Source organism: Capra hircus, chromosome 3, assembly GCF_001704415.2.
Source record: "Capra hircus breed San Clemente chromosome 3, ASM170441v1, whole genome shotgun sequence".
Lineage (NCBI taxonomy): Eukaryota > Metazoa > Chordata > Mammalia > Artiodactyla > Bovidae > Capra > Capra hircus.
Window position 1 is genome coordinate 40,311,626 of NC_030810.1, and position 22,274 is coordinate 40,333,899.

The 22,274-nt window shown below is 39.9% G+C and overlaps 1 protein-coding gene and 1 pseudogene across 5 annotated transcripts in view; one reads left to right on the forward strand and one right to left on the reverse strand.

Moving 5' to 3' along the window:
- Positions 1-22,274, forward strand: part of RAVER2 (ribonucleoprotein, PTB binding 2) — a 146,424-nt gene that overhangs the window by 111,181 nt on the left and 12,969 nt on the right. The window lies entirely within an intron of this gene.
- Positions 20,081-21,088, reverse strand: LOC102175733 (annotated as a pseudogene).

Genomic DNA, 22,274 nt, shown 5'->3' on the forward strand with positions numbered 1-22,274 from the left:
GTTCACAACAAACTTGTGGAAAGTTTTAAGAGAATGGAATACCAGACCACCTGACCTGTCTCCTGAGAAACCTGTATGCAGGTCAAGAAGCAACAGTTAGAACTAGACACGGATCAAGGACTGGTTCTAAATTGGGAAAGGAGTACGACAAGGCTGTGTATCGTCACCTTGCTTATTTAATTTATATGCAGAGTACATCATGCGAAATGCTGGGGTGAATGAAGCACAAGCAGGAATCAAGATTGCCGGGAGAAATATCAATAACTTCAGATACACAGATGATACCACCCTTATGGCAGAAAGTGAAGAGGAACTAAAGAGCCTCTTGATGAAAGTGAAAGAGGAGAGTGAAAAAGTTGGCTTAAAACTCAAAAAACTAAGATCATGGCATCTGGTACCATCACTTCATGAAAAATAGATGAGGAAACAGTGACAGACTTTATTTTCTTGGGCTCCAAAATCACTGCAGATGATGACCGCAGCCATGAAATTAAAAGATGCTTGCTCCTTGGAAGAAAAGCTATGACCAACCTAGATAGCATATTAAAAAGCTGAGAAATTTATTGACAGAGGTCTGTGCAGTCAAAGCTATGGTTTTTCCAATGGTCATGTATGGATGTGAGAGTTGGAGTGTGAAGAAAGCTGAGCGCCAAAGAATTGATACTTTTGAACTGTGGTGTTGGAGAAGACTTGAGAGTCCCTTGGACAGCAAGGAGATCAAACCAGACAATACTAAAGGAAATCACTCCTGACTATTCTTTGGAAAGACTGAAGCTGGAGCTGAAGCTCCAATACTTTGACTACCTAATGGGAAGAACTGACTTACTGGAAAGGACCCTGATGCTGGGAAGGATTGAAGGCAAGAGGAGTAGGGGACGACAGGATGAGATGGTTGGATGGCTTCACCAATTCAATGGACATGAGTTTGAGCATGCTCCTGGAGTTGGTGATGGACAGGGAAGCCAGTGTTCTGCTGTCCATGGGTGGCAAAGAGTAGGACACGACTGAACAACTGAACTGAAATGTAGTACAGTATATTTTGCTGCGTGTGGACTTCCCGTTGTGGAGCATCATGGGCTTTAGGTGGATGGGATTCAGTAGTTGTGACCCGGGCTCTAGAACATAGGCTCTGGTGTGGTGCATGGGCTTAGCTGCTCTGCAGCATGTGGAATCTTCCTGGACCGGGGATTGAACCTGTGTCTCCTGCGTGGGCAGGTGGATTCTCCACTGAGCCACCATGGAATCCCTGGAGGGTAAGTACTTAAAATACTTAAGACTTAAAGTACTCATAAAGAAAGGCAAGTAGCTGAGAGGCAAAAAGTGACATGAAAGTTGGACATATCTGCATATATATACAAAAAAGAAACATTTTATTGTTACTCTTGAGAGTCCCTTGGACAGCAAGGAGATCAAACCAGTCAATCCTAAAGGAAACCTGAATATTCATTGGAAGGACTGATGCTGAAGCTCCAATACTTTGGCCACCTCATGAGAAGAGCCAACTCACTGGAAAAAACCTGACTCATTGGAAAAGACTCTGATGCTGGGCAAGATTGGAAGAGGAGGAGAAGGGGAAGACAGAGGATGAGATGGTTGGATGGCATCACCGAGTCAACGGACATGAGTTTAAGCAAGCTCTGGAAGTTGGTGATGGAGAGGGATGCCTGGCGTGCTGCAGTCCATGAGGTCGCAAAGAGTTGGACACGACTGAGTGAGTCAACAACTGCAGTGTCACAGAATGAAGCATGTTGGTTTTAAAACATTTTTTAACAACTAGGAAAATAATTACATTGTTTAAATAAAACTTTAGAAGTGAACTACATTAAATGCAGAGAAGATAATCAAATTAATTCTTATTTCTTTAGTTATGAAGTCTATAAGCTAGACTGGAAACTATAAGAAAGGTTATTATGGGTTTGACTCAGACCTTAGGTGAACTAGTGGAATTGGTCATTTCAGGTTTTCCATCCCATCTAACTCCATTCAAGAGTCAAAACCTAGAAAAGATAAAGTGGGATAAAGAAGAAGATGACACTGAGGAGTTCTATATAGAGGCAGAATTTTCTGAAAACCAGTTTGATTTTTGTATTTAGGAACCTATGTGCAAAGTAGTTACATTTATTTTAGGAGAGCATCAGTGGAAAAGGAGTATCTTTCATTTGGTAGTAGATGACCCTAATCAAAATCACACTCAGCATTAACATATCCCAAAGCAATCTCCCTGAGGAATATTCAAGATTCCACTTTCTCAAATTCTTTCAAGTACTTTTAAAATAAGCCTTTAGTTCAGTGAGTGAAATGAGCTTAAAAATTGAGCTTAATAGACATTGTAAGTATCGAACTTTAGCTGTCACATGGAAATAAAACAAGTTAGTCTATATTTACATGAAGATAAAAAGATTAATAAGAGGAAGAAAATGAGATTTCTTTTTTAATCCAAAAATAATAACTGCATAGTTACAGAACGGGTTTCATAGTAAATGTGTGCAAACTTTGGATTTTTAAAAATAAGGCAGATTAGAATAATGGTGGGAATAGTAAAGTGAGAAAAATTGAGCTGGATGCATAGCCCTAATGTTGCGTAGTATGAGTAGTGAGTATCGTCGCAGTTATGTTCAAGTTTTTGTGACCCTATGGATTCTCTGTCCATGGAATTCTCCAGGCAAGGATACTGGAGTGGGTAGCAGTTCCCTTCTCCATGGGATCTTCCTGACCCAGGGATTGAACCTGGGTCTCCTGCCTTGCAGGTAAATTCTTTACCATCTGTGGCATTTGGGAAGTCTTGTGATTTTAGTCAAGTCACATAAGTTTCCTGAGCTTTTGTTTTCTGATTCTTCAATGGGGATAATAATTACTTCCTGTTTACTGCACAGATCAGTGATACAGTGTAGGACGTCATCAAATTACATGTTATCGGTCCATACCTTTCCAAATGTACTATGGTTTGGCTGTTTTGTTGATCTGATTTCTTCCTGAATACTAGACATGCAGAACTAGAGTTACAGAGCTTCTCTCAATGTCTTTATTCTCTTCAAAGCATTAATGCCTGTTGAAATTGTTTTCTTCAGATTTTCAAAGTATGCCACTTTGTTCTTTCTCATCTGTAAATTCCTTTATAAATACTAACCAAAAATTTGAATCGCATGTGGTCTATGTTTGCCCACATGCATATATCTAAAAGCATGGACAAGTTCAGTGGCCTCCTGGAGAGACCTTCTTATGCCTGTCTCCTTCATTGCCACATTTTTTTTTTTTAATGAAGCTGCTTGAAGTGGAGTGAAGTGAAGTTGCTCAGTCGTCTCCGACTCTGCAACCCCGTGGACTATTTGTAGCCTACCAGGCTCCTCCCTCCATGGGGTTCTCCAGGCGAGAGTACTGGAGTGGGTTGCCATTGCCTTCTCTGAAGCTGCTTACTAACCTACAAATTCTAAGATCAAGCATGTCATTCTGTGATTGTGATTAATCAGGTATTAGCCTAGTGTTTCAGCCTGTCCACGACTGAGGCCAGCTTGCCTTTCCAGCCTCCTTTGCCACTGCTCTCTTCCACGGACCAGCCACTGGTGTCCTGTCACTGGTGTGTGAATTCGTGCCATCTGCTTTGTCAGATACTTCCTTTCTCCTAAAGTGCCCATCCTGTGTCTCTTCCTCATATCTGACCTCACCTCCAGATCTTCACTCGGATGTCATCTCATCCTGAAACCTTTCCCCATGTTGCTTAACACGCCCACTCCCATTTTCCTGTCTCTGAAAAAGCTTTAGCACTTCACCTCTGTTTCTCTTTTGCATGGTGGCATTGTCCTTTCAGAATTCTGCTTTGTGCTTTTCTTTTTATGTGTATAAATATATGTGTACACACACATATTATTATATTATTTTTATTTATTTATTTATTTGGCTGTACTGGGTCTTAGTTGCAGGATATGGGTGGGATCTTTGATCTTTGTTGTTGCATGTGGGATCTTTAGTTGTGGCTTTCAAACTCTGTAGTTGCTACACGTCAGATTAGTTCCCTGACCGGGGCCTAAATCCAGGCCCCCTGCGTTGGAAGCGTGGAGTCTTGGCCACTGGACCACCAGGGAAGTTCTTGTTTTGTGCTTTTCTTACTTCCCCTCCTAGGAAATGAGCTCTTGGAGGTTTCATTCATCCCAGTAACCCCATAAGAGAGCCCAATGCTCTCAACATTTAGTCTTTGAAGGAATAGATGTTTATATCCTGCAAATATGAAATAGAAAGAAAAGCAGATGCTTGCTTGGTTTTATTTTCTCCTTTTTGAAGTTTCTTTGATACCAATATATTTCTCCCAGAACACTGAACTTTGTTTCAAAAATCTTAATCAACAACAACAAAAATCTTAACTATCATCATTTCCTATTTAATTCATCAGTTCTTACATTAGAAGATAGATATCTTTGATAGAGTGTATTAGAAGGATTATCTTTCTTCCCTTATCATATGGGCTACCAGAGCATTCATTTTCATTTCCTTTTCTTACTTACAGTTTCCCATGTGTCCTGGTGAAGTTTTTTGCTGAACTCATGCATCCCAGCAGGTTCTTTCTGTGAATGGTAGAGCACGATTAGGAAATCCTTCAAATGAAAGTATCTAATAAATTTCCTAGCTGGTCTTTGAGAATGAAGATGGTATAGAAAGAGAGGAACACTCAGGTTGCTGTTATGCTTTATACTCAGACAGGACGCATGGATTACTGCACTGCAGGAAGAATCAGGGAAGAGAGCTGAGAGTGTGAGATTTCCAGACTTCTGAACGAGGTATCTGTTGTTTCTCTCCCTCTTATCTTTGAAAAATGAGTTAGATGAGTTATACAACAGCTAGCTTTTCAAAATTAAACTAGAGGGACTGATCATTTATTAGCGGAAGAAGACTAAGGAGAAAAAAAGAGTTCATTACACTGAAGCTAAGGGTGTGACAATGTTAGTGGCTTTGGTCCAAAATGCAGAAAGATCACTAGACCAACAAAGGGATGAAAGTAGAGAACACAGCTGAAGAGAATGATGAAGAGGCATGATAGTGGAGAGAGAGGACTCGGAGGGAGGGACCCCAGCTAAGTAGGTAAGCGTGCAATTTTGTTGCTGGCAGCCCTTATTGAGGTGGAATAGCGTTTTTTTGTTGAGGTGCAGTTGATGTATAACAGTAGTTTCATATGATAACATACTGATTTGACTTTTGTATATTTTGTGAGATAATTACCACAGTAAGTCTAGTTAACATCTATCACTGCACAGTTATTTTTTTCTCTTGTGATGAGAATTTTTAAGAGTAATTAACTCTTCAGTCGCTCAGTCGTGTCCGACTCTTTGTGACCCCATGAATCGCAGCATGCCAGGCCTTCCTGTCCATCACCAACTCCTGGAGTTCACTCAGACTCATGTCCATCAAGTCAGTGATGCCATCCAGCCATCTCACCCTCTGTCGTCCCCTTCTCCTGCCCCCAAGCCCTCCCAGGATCAGGGTCTTTTCCAATGAGTCAATCTTCACATGAGGTGGCCAAAGTGCTGGAGTTCCAGCTTTAGCATCATTCCTTCCAAAGAAATCCCAGGGTTGATCTCCTTCAGAATGGACTGGTTGGATCTCCTTGCAGTCCAAGGGACTCTCAAGAGTCTTCTCCAACAACACAGTTCAAAAGCAATTAACTACAAAGGAAAATATAAGCAAGGTGAAAAGACAGCCTTCTGAATGGGAGAAAATAATAGCAAATGAAGCAACTGACAAACAACTAATCTCAAAAATATATAAGCAACTTATGCAGCTCAATTCCAGACAAATAAACGACCCAATCAAAAAATGGGCCAAAGAACTAAACAGACATTTCTCCAAAGAAGACATACGGATGGCTAACAAACACATGAAAAGATGCTCAACATCACTCATTATCAGAGAAATGCAAATCAAAACCACAATGAGGTACCACTTCACACCAGTCAGAATGGCTGCGATCCAAAAATCTGCAAGCAATAAATGCTGGAGAGGGTGTGGAGAAAAGGGAACCCTCCTACACTGTTGGTGGGAATGCAAACTAGTACAGCCACTATGGAGAACAGTGTGGAGATTCCTTAAAAAATTGCAAATAGAACTACCGTATGACCCAGCAATCCCACTGCTGGGCATACACACCGAGGAAACCAGAATTGAAAGAGACACATGTACCCCAATGTTCATCGCAGCACTGTTTGTAATAGCCAGGACATGGAAACAACCTAGATGTCCATCAGCAGATGAATGGATAAGAAAGCTGTGGTACATATACACAATGGAGTATTACTCAGCTGTTAAAAAGAATTCATTTGAATCAGTTCTGATGAGATGGATGAAACTGGAGCCGATTATACAGAGTGAAGTAAGCCAGAAAGAAAAACACCAATACAGTATACTAACATATATATGGAATTTAGAAAGATGGCAATGACGACCCTGTATGCAAGACAGGAAAAAGGACACAGCTGTGTATAACGGACTTTTGGACTCAGAGGGAGAGGGAGAGGGTGGGATGATTTGGGAGAATGGCATTCTATCATGTATACTATCACGTAAGAATTGAATCGCCAGTCTATGTCTGACGCAGGATACAGCATGCTTGGGGCTGGTGCATGGGGATGACCCAGAGAGATGTTATGGGGAGGGAGGTGGGAGGGGGGTTCATGTTTGGGAACACATGTAAGAATTAAAGATTTTAAAATTAAAAAAATAAAAAACTAAAAAAAAATAAATTTTAATCTAAAAAAAATAAATAAAAAGGAAGCTGTTTACCCTAAAAAAAAATAAAAAAATAAAACAATCAATGAAAATAACTATATGTGCCAATAAATTTGAATATCAAGATGAAAAAAAAAGCAATTAACTGTTAGCAACTTTCAAGTATACAATAAAGTATTATTAATTATAGTCACCTTGCTATACATTCGGAGAAGGCAATGGCATCCCACTCCAATACTCTTGCCTGGAAAATCCCATAGATGGAGAAGCCTGGTGGGCTGCAGTCCATGGGGTCGCTAAGAGTCGGACACGACTGAGCGACTTCACTTTCGCTTTTCACTGTCATGCACTGGAGAAGGAAATGGCAACACACTCCAGTGTTCTTGCCTGGAGAATCCCAGGGACGGGGGACCTGGTGGGCTGCCGTCTCTGGGGTCGCAGAGTCGGACACGACTGAAGTTACTTAGCAGCAGCTATACGTTATATTCCCAGGTCTGGTTTATTTTGTAGCTGGAGGCTTGTATCCTGTGACCACTCTCCCCCATTTTGTCAATCCTTTTACCCCACCTCTGGCAACGACCAGTCTGTCCTCTGTGTCCATGAGTTAGGGTCAGTCTCTTTTGTTGTTTGTTGTTTAGATTTCACATGTAAGTGGGGGCATACAATATTTGTCTTTCTCTGACTTATTTCACTTAACATAATGCCCTCGAGACCCATACATTGTCATGAATGGCAGGATTTTCTTTTCTGTGACTGAATAATATTCCTGTGTGTGTATATCCCACATTTCTTTACCATTCATCCATCAGTGAACATTTAGGTTACTTCTGTGTCTTGGTTATTGCAAATGATGCTGCATTGAACACAGACTTTTCAAGTCAGGTTCCCCCCACCACCACCTTTGGATAAATACTCAGAAGTGTTATCTCTGGATCAAAGGACAGTTCTATTTTTTAATTTTTTTGAGGAATCTTCATAGTGTTATCCATAGTCACTTCTTGTTGTTTAGTTTCTGAGTTATGTCCAACTCTTTTGTGACCCATAGACCCTGCTAGGTTCCTCTGTTCATGGAATTTCCCAGACAAGAAAACTGGAATGGGTTGCCATTTCCTTCTCCAGGGGATCTTCCCAACCCAGAGATCGAAATTGCCCATCCTGCATTGGCAGGCAGATGGATGCTTTACTGCTGAGCCACCAGGGACGTCCTCATAGTGGCCACACCAATTTGTATTCCCACCAGCAGTGTATGTTGTTGTTGTTCAGTCCCTAAGTCATGTCTGACTCTTTGTGACCCCATGGACTGCAGACACGCGAGGCTTCCCCGTCCTTTATTATCTCTCAGAGTTTGCTCAAACTCATGTCCGTTGAGTCAGTGATGCCATCCAACAGTCTCATCCTCTGTTGCCCACTTCTCCTGTCCTCAATCTTTCCCAGCATTGGGTCTTTTCCAACAGTGTTTGAGGGTTCCATTTCATCCATATCTTTGCCATCACTTGTTATTTCTTGCCTTTTTTACAATAACCATTCTAACAAGAATGAGATGATCTCTCATTGTGGTTTTGATGAGAACCACCCTAGTAATTAGTGATGTTGGACATCTTTTAATGTGCCCAATGGCCATTTGTGTATCTTCTTTGGAAAGTGTCTATTTGGCTCCTCCTTCCATTTTTTAATCTGCTTGTTTGTTTTTTAATATTGAGTTGTATGAGTTCTTATATATTTTGGATAGTAACCTCTTGTCAGATATATCATTTGAAGTATCTTCTCTTCTCCCATTCAGTAGGCTATCTTTTCATTTTGTTAATGGTTTCCATTGCTGAACAGAGATTTTTAGTCTGATTTAACCCCATTTATTTATTTTGGCTTTTATTTCCCTTTCCTGAAAAGACACATCCAGAAAGATACTGCTAAGAGCATACTAATATGTCAAAGAAAATACTACCTGTGTTGCCTTCTAGGAGTTTTATGGTGTCAGGTCTTATATTCAAGTCTCTAATCTGAGTTGATTTTTGTGTATGGTGTGAGATAGAAGCCTAGTTTCATTTTTGTTTGCATGTGGCTGTCATTTTGTAACCATTTATTGAAGAGGCTATCTTTTCCCCATTGTATATTCTTTTTCCTTTGCTATAAATTAATTGTCCATGTTTGTGTAGGTTTATTTCTGTGGTTCCTATTTTGTTGCATTGATCTATATAAGTGTTTTTGTTGTTTTTTTAATTACTGTAGCTTTGTAATGCAGCTTGAAATGAGGGTGTATGATACCTCCTGCTTTGTTCTTACTTCTCAGGATTGCTTTGGCTGTACAGAATCTTCTTACAGAATCTGTAAAGATTCTGAACAGATCTTTACAGAATCTGTTCCATGTATGTTTTAAAATTTTTTCTTCTATTTCTCTGAAAAGTATCCTTGGAATTTTGATAGGTATTGCATTGAATCTGTAGATTGCTTCAGGTAACCTGGACATTTTAACAACATTAACTCTTCCAATCCATGAGCGTGGAATATCTTTCCATTTTTGGTGTCTTCTCCAGTTTCAACAGCATCTTACAGTTTTCACCATAGAGATCTTTCACCTCAGTTGTACTTTCTTCATTTTGTTATGATTATAAATGAGACTGTTTCTTTAATTTTCCTTTTTGTGAGCTCACTGCTAGCATATAGAAGCGCAGCAGATTTTTGACTGCTGACTTTGTACTCTGCAACTGTACTGCACTCATTTATTATTTCTAATAGTTTTGTGTGTGCATGTGGTCTTTCAGGCTTTCTATGTATAAAATCATATCATCTGCAGATAGTTTTTTTTGCATTTTTACTTCTTTCTTTCTGATTTGGATGCCTTTATTTTTCCTTGCCTAAATGCTTTGGCTTAGGTGTTCCGATAGTATTTTGAAATAAAAGTGGTTAGGGTGGCCATCCTTGTCTTATTCTTGTAGATTAGCTATATTTTCATATATGGCCAGTATTATTCTGAGGTATATATTTCTGTACACATTTTATTGAGAGTTTTTTTTTTAATCATAAATAGGTGTTAAATCTTGTCAGATGCTTTTTCTCATCTATTGAGATGATTTTTGAAGCTGTGTTCTTCACAGATAATGGCCTTTAATTTTCTTCCTTTGTGTTGTTGCCTGGTTTTGATAACAGGGTAATATTAACCTTGTAAATAAGTTAGGAAGCACTTCTTCTTCTTCAGTGTTTTGGAAGAATTTGAGAAGGATGGGTATTAAATCTTCTTTGCATGTTTGGCAGAATATATCCTGGACTTTTTTTCCCTCAGGCTTGCCTGGTGGCTCAGACAGTAAAAATCTACCTGCTGATGCAGGAGACCTGGGTTTGATCCCTGGGTTGGGAAGATCCCCAGGAAAAGGGAATGGCTACCCACTCCAGGATTCTGGCCTGGAGAATTCCATGAACAGATGAGCCTGGCAGACTACAGTCCGTGGGGTCGCAAAGAGTCAGATATGACCGAGCGATTGAGATACACACACTCTTCTGATTACTGTTTCCATCTCTTTACTCTTGATTAGTCTATTCAGAGTTTTCTAGAGTCAGCATATAGTTGATTCTAGCCACTCTGTGTCTTTTGTTTGATGAATTCATTTATATTTAGATTGATTATTGATAAATGAGTACTTAGTATTACTTTTTAAAAAATTATATGTGTGTGTGTTTTATATATATATATATATGGCTGTATATCTCCGTTCTTTCTTTTTCCCTCTGTTTCTGTCCGCTATTTTGGTTTAGCGGTTTTCTGTGTTTTTCTCACTTTCATCCTTTGTTGTGTTGCTTGTCTTGGCTCTAGATTTGTATTGTGGTTACTTAGTGCTTGTATACATCGTCTCATAGGAGAAACAGTCTGATTTTCTGCTGATGGCATCTTATCTTCGCTTGCCTAAATAGGTTTCATCCTTGTTTGCCCCCCCTTTTATGTTCTTGTTGTCTGAAATTATCCCTCTTTATGTTTTGAGTTTAACAGATTGAAGTGGTTATTTTTTACTGCTTTCCCCCCTTTAACCTTTATGCTATAATAAAATATTTTAAAAGTTATTCTGATATAGAGTGGCAATTTTCTGATACTGTTTATCACCTTACTCAAGGTTTTATGTACCTTTGCCTTTTTTTTTTTTCTGGTAGAAGAGTTCCTTTCAGCACTTCTAGAAGGCAGGTCCATTGTTGAAGAATTACCTCAGCTTTAGTGTGTCTGGGAAAGCCTTTCCTTCTCCTTCATATCCGAATGACAACTTTGCTGGATAGCGTATTCTCAGTTGACAGTTTTTCTTTCAATATTTTGAGAACGTCCACTTTTCTCCTGGCCTCTAGCGTTTCTGCCAGGAAATCTACTGATGATCTAATAGGGATTCCTTTGTGGGTTACCATCCTTGTTTCCCTGGCTGCCTTTAAAATTATTTGTCATTGACTTTTGACAGTTTTAAGATAATGTGTCTTAGGGAAAGTCTTTTTTGCACTGAGGTAATTAGATATTCTCTTAGCTACATGGATTTGTATACCCAGTTCCTTCTCCAGGTTTGGGAAGTTCTCGACTATTATTTCTTTAAACTCTCTGCTGCCTTTTGCTTCTCTCCCGGGATACCCATTATCCTAATATGACCCTTCCTGAAAAAGTTGGATAGTTCTCATAGATCTCCCCAGTTTTCTCTAGATCTTACTTCTCTTCTTTCTTCTATCTGTATCATTTTTAGATTTCTGTCTTCAAGCTTGCTGATTCTCTCTTCCATAAAGTCTGCTCTATTTCCACTGCTTTCCAAATTCCATTTCTCATCTCATTTATTGAATTCTTCAGCTCCAGAATTTGTTTGGTTCTCTTGTAGAGCATCAGTCTTTTTAGTAAAATATTCCTTCTGTTTCTTAATTTTATTCCTGAGCTCACTGGATTTTCTTGAATTTCTTTGTGACAGCTATTTTGAATTCTTTTTATCAGTTAGATCACAGTATTCTATGACTTTGATTTATAGAGAATTGTCATTTTCTGTTTTGAATACAGCATTATTATGGGTTTTCATGATACTTGATGAGCTGTTCCTTTGCTGGAGCAGCTGAAGTAATGGACATCTTTCTTCCTTAGGTAAAACCTTTCTCTCTCTTTCTCTTTTTTTTTTTTTTTTTGGCTTGATTCTAATGATTCAACAATTTAGAAATTAAAGTGCTCTCTTTTGTTTTCCAGTAGGTGTCACTATAGCACAAGATTTTTGTTTTCCTCCCTGAGGTGCTTCTGGTTATGTGTGAGTCAGCTCTTTACCTGTCTGAGGTGTCCCCTGCCCAGTGCCGTCCTTGGCACTGCTTGTGCCTCTGGGCGTTGGTGCCCTGCTGCTGCTGGTGTCACCTCCTGAGGACTGGGATGGTAGATACGCCTGCCATGTCCCAGATCTGAACTGTAGGCTCTGCTGCTGCAGGGGAGGTAAGCAGAGAGATGGGGTCACAGGTACCTCTACCATGTTGAGGGTGTTGGGTTTCTCGGGTGCAGCACCGTGGATGGGAGTGAGGTAGGGGGACTAGGGGCTGGAGTCATGGGTGCCTCTGTGCTTGCAGGGGCAGAACATAGCCCTCACTGCCCACGCTGCCGGGGTAGCTGTGGCCGTGAATGCCACTGAGGCCAGGAAACGGGAGTCAGGCATGCCGCCTCCCCTGCTGCCGCCAGGTTTTCTGGGCCTGCAGGCTTACCTGCTGCAGCTAGGAGGCAGGGTGGCAGGTACTGCCTCTGCTGTTCCCCCCGGTTCCACGTCCTGTTTGTGTTCCAGCCCACCCACCTTTGGGCTTCCCAGGTGGCTCAGGGGTAAAGAATCCACCTGCCAATGCAGGGGACACAAGAGACACACGTTGGATCCCTGGGTCGGAAAGATCCCCTGGAGTAGGAAATGGCAACCCACTCCAGTATTCTTGCCTAGAGAATCCCGTAGACAGGGGAGCCTGGCCAACTACAGTCCATGGGGTCACAAAGATTTGGGCACAACTGAGCACGCACACACACCACCCACCTTTAAATGTACAGGTGTGTGGAATTCTCCAGCATCCTGGTGTATTGGGCAGATGTGGCTTTGTTGAGCTGTGGTGTTTTACTGGTTATAGATTGAAGAGGAAAGACAAAGGGAGTGTCTCACTCCAGCAGGATGCTGATGTCACTCATGTTTTGTTTTTGATGTCACAATTTACATCTTATGTGTCCATCACAAATTATTGTAGGTGATTTTACAAAGTTCCTTTTTTAATGTTCATGCTAGCTTTGTGATTACTTCAGTGTCTTTACAACATTAGATTATTCTGAATTTTACCATATTCTTACCATTACCCATGAGATTTGTACTTTCATGTGCTTTCCTATTAACTAATAGAAAGTGAAGTCACTCAGTCGTGTCCGACTCTTTGCGACCCCGTGGACTGTAGCCCACCAGGCTCCTCCATCCATGGGATTTTCCAGGCAAGAATACTGGAGTGGGTTGCCATTTCCTTCTCCAGGGGATCTTCCTGACCCAGGGATCGAACCCAGGTCTCCTTCATTGCAGGCAGACGCTTTAACCTCTGAGCCACCAGGAAAGCCCAATTAACTAAATGGTACCATTTCATTTCAACTTAAAGAAGTACCTTTAACATTTTTTGTAAGGCTGGTTTCATGGTAATAAACTCCTATAGTTTTTGCTGTCTTGAAAATTCTTCATCTCTCCTTCAATTCTGAAGGACAGCTCTGCCAGGTAGAGTATTCTTGGTTGGCAGGTTGTTTTTTTTTTTTTGTTCAGCACTTTGAAGATATCATGACACTCTTTTTTGGTTTGAAAAGTTTCTGCTGAAAAATCTGCTTATAGTCTTATGGGGTTCCCCTTGTAGTGAACACATTTTTTATTCTTGCTGTTTTAAAGATCCTCTTCTTGTCTTTTAACATTTGATGTTTTAATTATCATATCTTGTTGTCAGTCTCTTTGGGTTTATCTTATTTGTAACTCTCTGGAATTCCTGGATCTGGATGTCTGTTTCTTTCCTCAGGTTAAGGAAATTTTCAACCACATTTTTTCAGGTAAATTTTCTGCCTCTTTCTCTCTCTTCTCCTTTTGATAACCTTGTTGTTATCCTATAAGTCCCTTTAAGCTATCTTCACTTTTTTAAATTCTTTTTTCTTTTTGTTGCTCTGATTGGATAAGTTCTATTGCTGTATTTGAGTTCACTAATCTTTTCTTCTGCGTCATATAATCAGATGTTGAGCCCCTCTATTGTATTTTTCAGTTTCATTACTATATTTTTCAGGTCTGTAGTTTCTGTTTGGTACTTTCTTACATTTTCTACCTCTGTTGAAATTCTCACTTTGTTGATCCATTGCTCTGAGTTTAGTGAGCATCTTTACAATCATTATTTTGAACTCTTTATAGAGTAAATCACTTATGTCAATTTCATTAAGATCTTTTTCTGAGGCTTCATCTTGTTCTTTCATTTGGAACATATCCCTATTTCTTCATTTTCCTTGATTCTCTGTGTTGGTTTCTATGCGTTAGGTAAAATATATGCCTTTCCAAGACTTGAAGGAGCAGTATCTTGCCCTAGCTCTTGGTTGTGTCCTGAACATATGGTTGTCCAAGCCCCCTACTTTATTCTTAGTGCCTCCAAGGAGTTGAGCATGCGCCAGAACCTGTCACTGACCCCAGGGGGGCAGATCGTAGCACTCGATTCAGGCTGATTAGAAGCCGGAACTTCAGGCTGTTGTTGCTCAGTCACTAAGTCGCGTCCGAATCTTTGCGGCCCCATGAGCTGCAGCACACCAGGCTCCCCTGTCCTGCACTGTCTCCCAGAGTGTGCTCAAATTCATGTTCATTGAGTCAGTTGGATGATATCTAACCATCTCATCCTCTGAATTTTCACACTAGGTATTTTGGGGGCTCATCTCTCAGACACAGAACTTATAAGTTGAAGTGCCAACCAGTGTTTAAAGCAGCATTATTTACAATAGTCAGCCATGGAAGCAACCTAAATGTCCATCAACAGATGAATAAATAAAGAAGAGGTGTATATATACACAGTGGGATACTACTCAGCCATAAAATAGAGAATGAAATAGTGCCATTTCATCAGCATGAGTGAACCAAGAGACTATCATACTAAATGAAGTAAGTTAGACAAATATCATATGATATCACTTACATGTGGAATTTAAAATATAACGCAAATGAGTCGATCTATGAAACAGAAACAGACTCATAAACATAGAGAAAAGACTTGCGGTTGCCAGGTGGGAGAAGGGGGTTGGGGGGGAGGGATGATTGGGAGTTTGGGATTAGCAAATATAAACTATTATATTAATATATAAAATGGATAAACAACAAGGTCATACTGCATAGTACAGGGAACCATATTCACTATCTTATAATGAACCATATGGAAAAGAATATGAAATACAGTACACACACACACACATACATACCCATGATAATAACTGAATCACTTTGCTGTACACCAGAAATTAACACAACACGTAAGTCAACTATACTTCAATAAAAAAATTTTAAAAGTTGAAGTACCAGCTTGGGGTTCAAACCTTTCACTTCTTAGGGAGATGCTCAGGGTTGTGAATTCCCTCCCAGTTATGAGTTGCTGCTCTGAGGGTGGGGTTTTTGGTGAGATAGTCTCTCAGCCTCTCCTACCCATTGTGGTGTGGTCTTTCTTTTTTCTCATTTTCTCAACGTGTAGGAGTAACTTATCTCGTTTTTTGGTTTCTTGCAGAGGAAATTGTTCCATGTGCAGCTGTAGATGTACTGTGTCTGTGGGAGGAGATAGTTCAGGACGCACCTTTGCCGCCGTTTTGAACTGGAACTGGTAGAGTTTCTTGTACCCACTGACACAGTTTTAATGATTTATCAACAGCCAGGCTTCTCTCATCTTTACTCCCACTTAGTCCCTTTCTCATTATTTCAGAGCATATATCAAATATATTACATACTTTATCACCTGGAAAAATTGTGACACAGGAGTTAAAACCAAATTCTTTGCTAGTCTGTTTCACTTTGTGAAACATTCCTTTAAATGTTTATGTGAAGAAGGATTTTACTGAACTGTCACAATAGCAGACTACATCAAAATAAAGTACCAAGGTAGATGGATTTCTGATTTCCAGTCTTCTGTCATCTTTTTAAATTTTTTTAATTTTCATTATTTATCGGTTGCACTGGGTCTACATTGCCACACCAGGCTCTTCACTGATGCCTGCGGTTTTGGTGAGGGGAGGTTGCTCATCCACTGTGGTGTGTGGGCTTCTCGCTGTAGTGATGGCTTCTCTTGTTGGAGAGCATGGGCTCTAGAGCTCAGGCTTCAGTAATCGTGGCCCATGGGCTTAGCTGTGTGTAGTATGTGAACTGTGAACTTCCAGATGTTCAAGCTGGATTTAGAAGAGGCAGAGGAACCAGAGATCAAATTGCCAACATCCGCTGGATCATCAAAAAAGCAAGAGAGTTCCAGAAAAACATCTATTTCTGCTTTATTGACGATGACACCAAAGCCTTTGACTGTGTGGATCACAACAAACTGTGGAAAATTCTGAAAGAGATGGGAATACCAGACGACCTGATCTGCCTCCGGAGAAATCTGTATGCGGGTCAGGAAGCAACAGTTAGAACTGGACATGGAACAACAGACTGGTTCCAAATCGGGAAAGGAGTACGTCAAAGCTGTATATTGTCACCCTGCTTATTTAACTTATATGCAGAGTACATCATCCGAAATGGCTGGGTTGGATGAAGCACAAGCTGGAATCAAGATTGCCGGGAGAAATATCAATAAGCTTAGATACACAGGTGACACTACCCTTATGGCAGAAAGCAAAGAACTAAAGAGCCTCTTGATGAAAGTGAAAAAGGAGAGTGAAAAAGTTGGTTTAAAGCTCAACATTCGGAAAACTAAGATCATGGCATCCAGTCCCATCACTTCATGGCAAATAGATGGGGAAACAATGGAAACAGTGACAAACTTTATTTTCTTGGGCTCCAGAATCACTGCAGATGGTGACTGCAGCCCTGAAATTAAAAGATGTTTGCTCCTTGGAAGAAAAGCTATGACCAACCTAGACAGCATATTAAAAAGCAGAGACATCACTTTGCCAACAAAAGTCTGTCTAGTCAAAGCCATGGTTCTTCCAGTAGTCATGTATGGATGTGAGAGCTGGACTATAAAGAAGCTGAGTGCTGAAGAATTGATACTTTTGAACTGTGATGTTGGAAAAGACTCTTGAGAGTCCCTTGGACTGCAAGGAGATCCAGCCAGTCAATCCTAAAGGAAATCAGTCCTCAATGTTCATTGGAAGGACTGATACTGAAGCTGAAACTCCAATACTTTGGCCACCTGATGCGAAGAACTGACTCATTTGAAAAGACCCTGATGCTGGGAAAGATTGAAGGCGGGAGGAGAAGGGGATGACAGAGGATGGAACAGTTGGATGGCATCACCAACTCGATGGACGTGAGTTTGAGCAAGCTCCTAGAGTTGATGATGGACAGGGAAGCCTGGCTTGCTGCGGTCCATGGGGTCGCAAAGAGTTGGACACGACTGAGCGACTGAACTTAATTGAACTGAAAGTATGTGGAATGTTATTGGACAGAAATGAACGTGTGTCCCCTGCATTGGCAGGAGGATTCTTAACCACTGGACCACTAGGGAGCTACCTTGCCTCTTTTTTAAAAAAATTCATTATTTTATCCAACTTTATTGAGGTATAATTGACAAAATTGTAAGTCATTGAAAGTATACAGCAAAATGTTAATCTGATATACATGTACATTGTGAAAGAGGTCTCTTCCTCACTGACTAAATTAATGCATTCATTACCCCACTTTACTTATGAAAACATACAAGTTTTCCATCTTAGCAAGTTTCAGTTGTACAATACAGTGTTATCAACTATAGTCACCATATTACAAATTAGATTTTCAGACTTTATTCATCTTATAACTGAAAGTTTATGCTGTTTTTCTAACCTTGTCCTATTTCCCCCACTCTCTAGCCACTGACAACCACTTTTTCACTCTGTTTCCATGAGATTGATTTCATTTTCTTACCTCTTTAAAAATATTTCATTTAGCATAACGCCTTCTGGGTTCATCTATGTTGTTACAAAAGACAGGCTTTCTTTCTTTAAGGCTAAATAATGTTCCACTCTGTGTATGTATATGTGCTCAGTCACTAGGTCGTGTCCAGCTCTGCGACCCCATGGACTATAGCCCACCAGGTTCCTCTGACCGCAGGTTATTCCAGGCAAGAACACTGGAGTCGGTTGCCATTTCCTACTTCAGTGTATGTGTATATACATAGGGAAATGCAGATCACTACACACATGCCACGTTTTCTTTATTTTCTTCATGCACTTCGGTTTTCTCCATACCATGTCTATTTGAATAATGATTTTATGACTGTGAGAGGACAGATATCACTTCAAGTTAATTATTTGGCTACCAAAGGAAATCAGAATATGTTCAGAAGTTGGATTGCTGGATCAAATGGTAGTTCAATTTTTAATTTCCGTGCTGTTTTCTATAGTGCCTGTACAAGTTTACATTCCAACAAACAGTGTACAGGAATTACCTTTTCTCCACATATTTGCCTGCATTTGTTATCTCATCTTTTTTTTTTTTATAATAGACTTCTAACCTGTGTAAGGTGGTTTCAAGTTGCATCTCCCCAGTAGTAAGAGGGCAAGGAGGAGAAGTGGGTGACAGAGAATGAGATGGTTAGATGGCATCACAGACTCAATGGACATGAGTTTGAGCAAGCTCCAGGAGAGGGTAGAGGACAGGGAAGCCTGGTATGCTGCAGTCTATGGAGCTGCAAAGAGTTGGACACGTCTTAGTGAACAAATAACAATTAGTGAGAATGAGTACTTTTTATGCATCTGTTGGCCATCTGTATTTATTTATTGAATAATGTCTATTTAGATGTTTTACCCACTTTTAGTTGGGGATTTTTTGGCTATTAGTTGTGTATATTCCAAGAATATTTTGAATATTAATCCCTTAACAGATATGTGGTTTGCAAATATATTCTTCTGTTTCATAGCTTAAATTTTCATTTTGTTGATGGTTGTTTTTGCTGTGTAGAATCTTTTTAGTTTCTAAAAGACTAGGAATACTTAGGAGTAAATCACATAAGAATAGTTTAGGATGTAATCACATTTATTTTTGCTTTTGTTACCTTTTCTTTTGCTGTTAAATACAAAATATCACTGCAAAGACCAATGGCAAGTAGCTTCTTACCCATTATGTTTTCTTATGGGAGTTTTATGGTTTCAGGTTATACATTCAAGTCTTTAATCCATTTTGAGTTGACTTTTCAGTGTTTTATAAGTACTGATCCTGTTTCATTCTTTTTCATATGGTTAACCAATTTTTTAAACACCTTTTATTGAAGAGGTATCCTTTCTGAACTGTATATTCTTGGCTTCTTTGTCATAAATTAATTGACAGTATAACATGAGTTCATTTTCAGGGTCTCTATTCTGTTCCAGTGATCTATGCGTCAGTTTTTATGACTGTATCATACTGTTTTTTGGTGGTTTTTTTTTATATCATATTGCTTTGATTATTACAGCTTTGCAGGACAGTTTGAAATCAGGAAGTGTAATGCCTTTAGCTTTGTTCTATCTCAAGATTACTTTGGCTATTTAGGTTTTTTTCAGGTTTCAAAAAAAATTTTTTTGTTTGACAATTTATTAAATATACTACATTTGCACCTTCAGTTTCTTAAATCATTCATACACGAACTTTGTAAAACTGTACTTTATAGAAAACCATCTGCAAAATAAAAATGCACATTTTTGCTCACATTTTAGATAAACTGCTGAAAATGTTAGGAATTATTTTATTGAAGGTGATCATGAGACTTGGGGTGGCTTGATTTTATTAAATCTGACACCAGACAATGACTTTAGTAAGGTTAATGTTGAAATGTGGATACAAAAATGTCTATTTACTGTTCAATCTAATGGTGTTTGAGAAAACACTACAAACAGGACAAAATGAAGTACTATTTTTTTTCTTTACAGACATTTCTCTAAATCCACTTTCTGTACACTTTCTCTCCCATTCATAATTAGTTATGCAGACTGATGAGGCAAAAAAAAAAAATTCCTTAAAAAAACTTCGATCCTATTTACATCACGTGCAAAGTGAGAATTTTAAGTAGGTGTCATGGCAGAACTGGTTAAAAGTAAATACAGTCCAGTGACAGATACCTTTGCCTCTCCAAATATAAGTCCTTCCCCCCTCCTCTCTGGGAGAAATAACATTTTCAGGTCATAGACTGTGAAACAGCATGCAATGCAAAGACAGAAACAAATTAAAAATTATTTTTATTTGCAGCTGTTGAGACAATATTTCTGAGAGTTGAGGTTACCTCTAGTGGCAAAACCAGAGCGAGCTGTTAAACAGTTGGAATGCTACAGTACTTGAGTACATGGCCATTTCTCTTTTAGCACGTTTTTTGGTCTCCTCTTCTAGAAGTTGTAGGTGTCTGTTTAGCTTGATTGCCTGTCATCTTAATGAAGCTACATCTACAATTGTCAGTCCTCTGAAGTTCCTTTAATAGTTGCATCCATATTTGAAATGCCTACATGGAGTCACTTCTGACCAGCTGGCCATTTTGGCTAACAGCATTTCCCACTCACAGAGTGATCTTCTTAGGCTGCCAGCTACATGACTTGCTTCATTTTGAGGGGTTGGACGAGGGCTTTCTAAATCCAGAAAATTTAGTGATCTCTCACTTACCATAAGCACACGATGTGGTATTTTTAGTGCCATAGCCTTAAAGGGAGTTGATTGTATAAGGTCAAGATCTGGTTGTCTTGAAAATGGAATTCTGGCTACAACAATTCTCTCTGGAACTGCAGAATCACACTAGCATTTGAAACTCCTTCTTGGAATTCTTGTTCCAGGTCAGCATTTGGTGGTGCTACCTTTAATTTTTCCAGGGCCCTCATTCACTAATACCTTCAGTGTATTCCATTTCATACCGAATTTGACTAATGTCTGCCATCTGAGCAGCAGTGGGAGAAGGAAATGCTGCCCTACTCTAAATGTGTGCCAACTACTGCTTGCTTTTAGGCATTATCTGCTCCTGTGCCTCATATTAAATCTTTCAACTTGCCTCAATATGCCTATGCTGGATTTTGTCCCCCTGGGCCCGCTGGAGGGTCCCTGGTGAGGGCCACCACCTGCTGGCTCCCTGGGCACTCGAAGGATGGTCTCAGAGGCAGCTTGGCCCAGTGCATGGAGATGCCCAGGTAAATCACTGGCCAGAGAGCCAGGTTCCAAATTTTAAGATTTTTCTATTTATATGAAAAAAGCCTTTGGCATTTTCATAGGAATTGCATTGAATCTGTAGATTGCTTTGGGTTAGTTCAGTTCAGTCGCTCAGTCGTGTCTGACTCTTTGCAACCCTATGAAGTGCAGCACACCAGGCCTCTCTGTCCATCACCAACTCCCGGAGTCTACCCAGACCCATGTCCATTGAGTCGGTGATGCCATCCGACTATCTCATCTTCTGTTGTCCCCTTCTCCTCCTGTCCTCAATCTTTCCCAACATCAGGGTCTTTTCCAATGAGTCAGCTCTTCGCATCAGGTGGCCAAAGTATTGGAGTTTCACCTTCAACATCAGTCCTTCCAATGAACACCCAGGACTGATCTCCTTTAGGATGGACTGGTTGGATTTCCTTGCAGTCCAAGGGACTCCCAAGAGTCTTCTCCAGCACCACAGTTCAAAAGCATCAATTCTTCGGCGCTCAGCTTTCTTTATAGTCCAACTCACATCCATACATGACTACTGGAAAAACCATATCCTTAACTAGAGGGACCTTTGTTGACAAAGTAATGTCTCTGCTTTTTAATATGCTGTCTAGGTTGGTCAGTATGGACATTTTAATAATAATAATACCTCCAGTCCATGAACACAGAATATCTTTCCATTTATTTGTGTCATCTTTCCTACATTTTCAGTGTACAATTTCTTACCTTGGTAAAATTTATTCCTAGGTTGTCTTAATTTGCTTTTTTGGGTAATTCATTGTTAAGGTATAGAGAAGAAATTGATTTTTTATATTGATTTTGTACTCTACAACTTTATTGAAATTGTTTATTATTTAGTTCGGTCGTTTAGTCGTGTCTGACTCTTGTGACCCCATGGTCTGTAGCATGCCAGGCTTCCCTGTTCATCATGAACTCCCGAAGCTTGCTTAAACTCATGTCCATCAAGTCAGTGATGCCATCCAACCATCTCATCCTCTGTTGTGCCCTTTTCTTCCCACCTTCAGTCTTTCTCAGCATCAGGGTCTTTTCCAATGAGTCAGTTCTTCGCATCAGGTAGCCAAAGTACTGGAGTTTCAACTTCACCATCAGTCCTTCCACAGAATATTCAGAACTGATTTCCTTTATGATGGACTGGTTAGACCTCCATGCAGTCCGAGGGACTCTCAAGAGTCTTCTCCAATACTGTTGGAGATGTTCAAAAGCATCAATTCTTTGGCGCTGAGCTTTCTTTATAGTCCAACTCTCACATCCATACATGACCACTGGAAAAACCACAGCTTT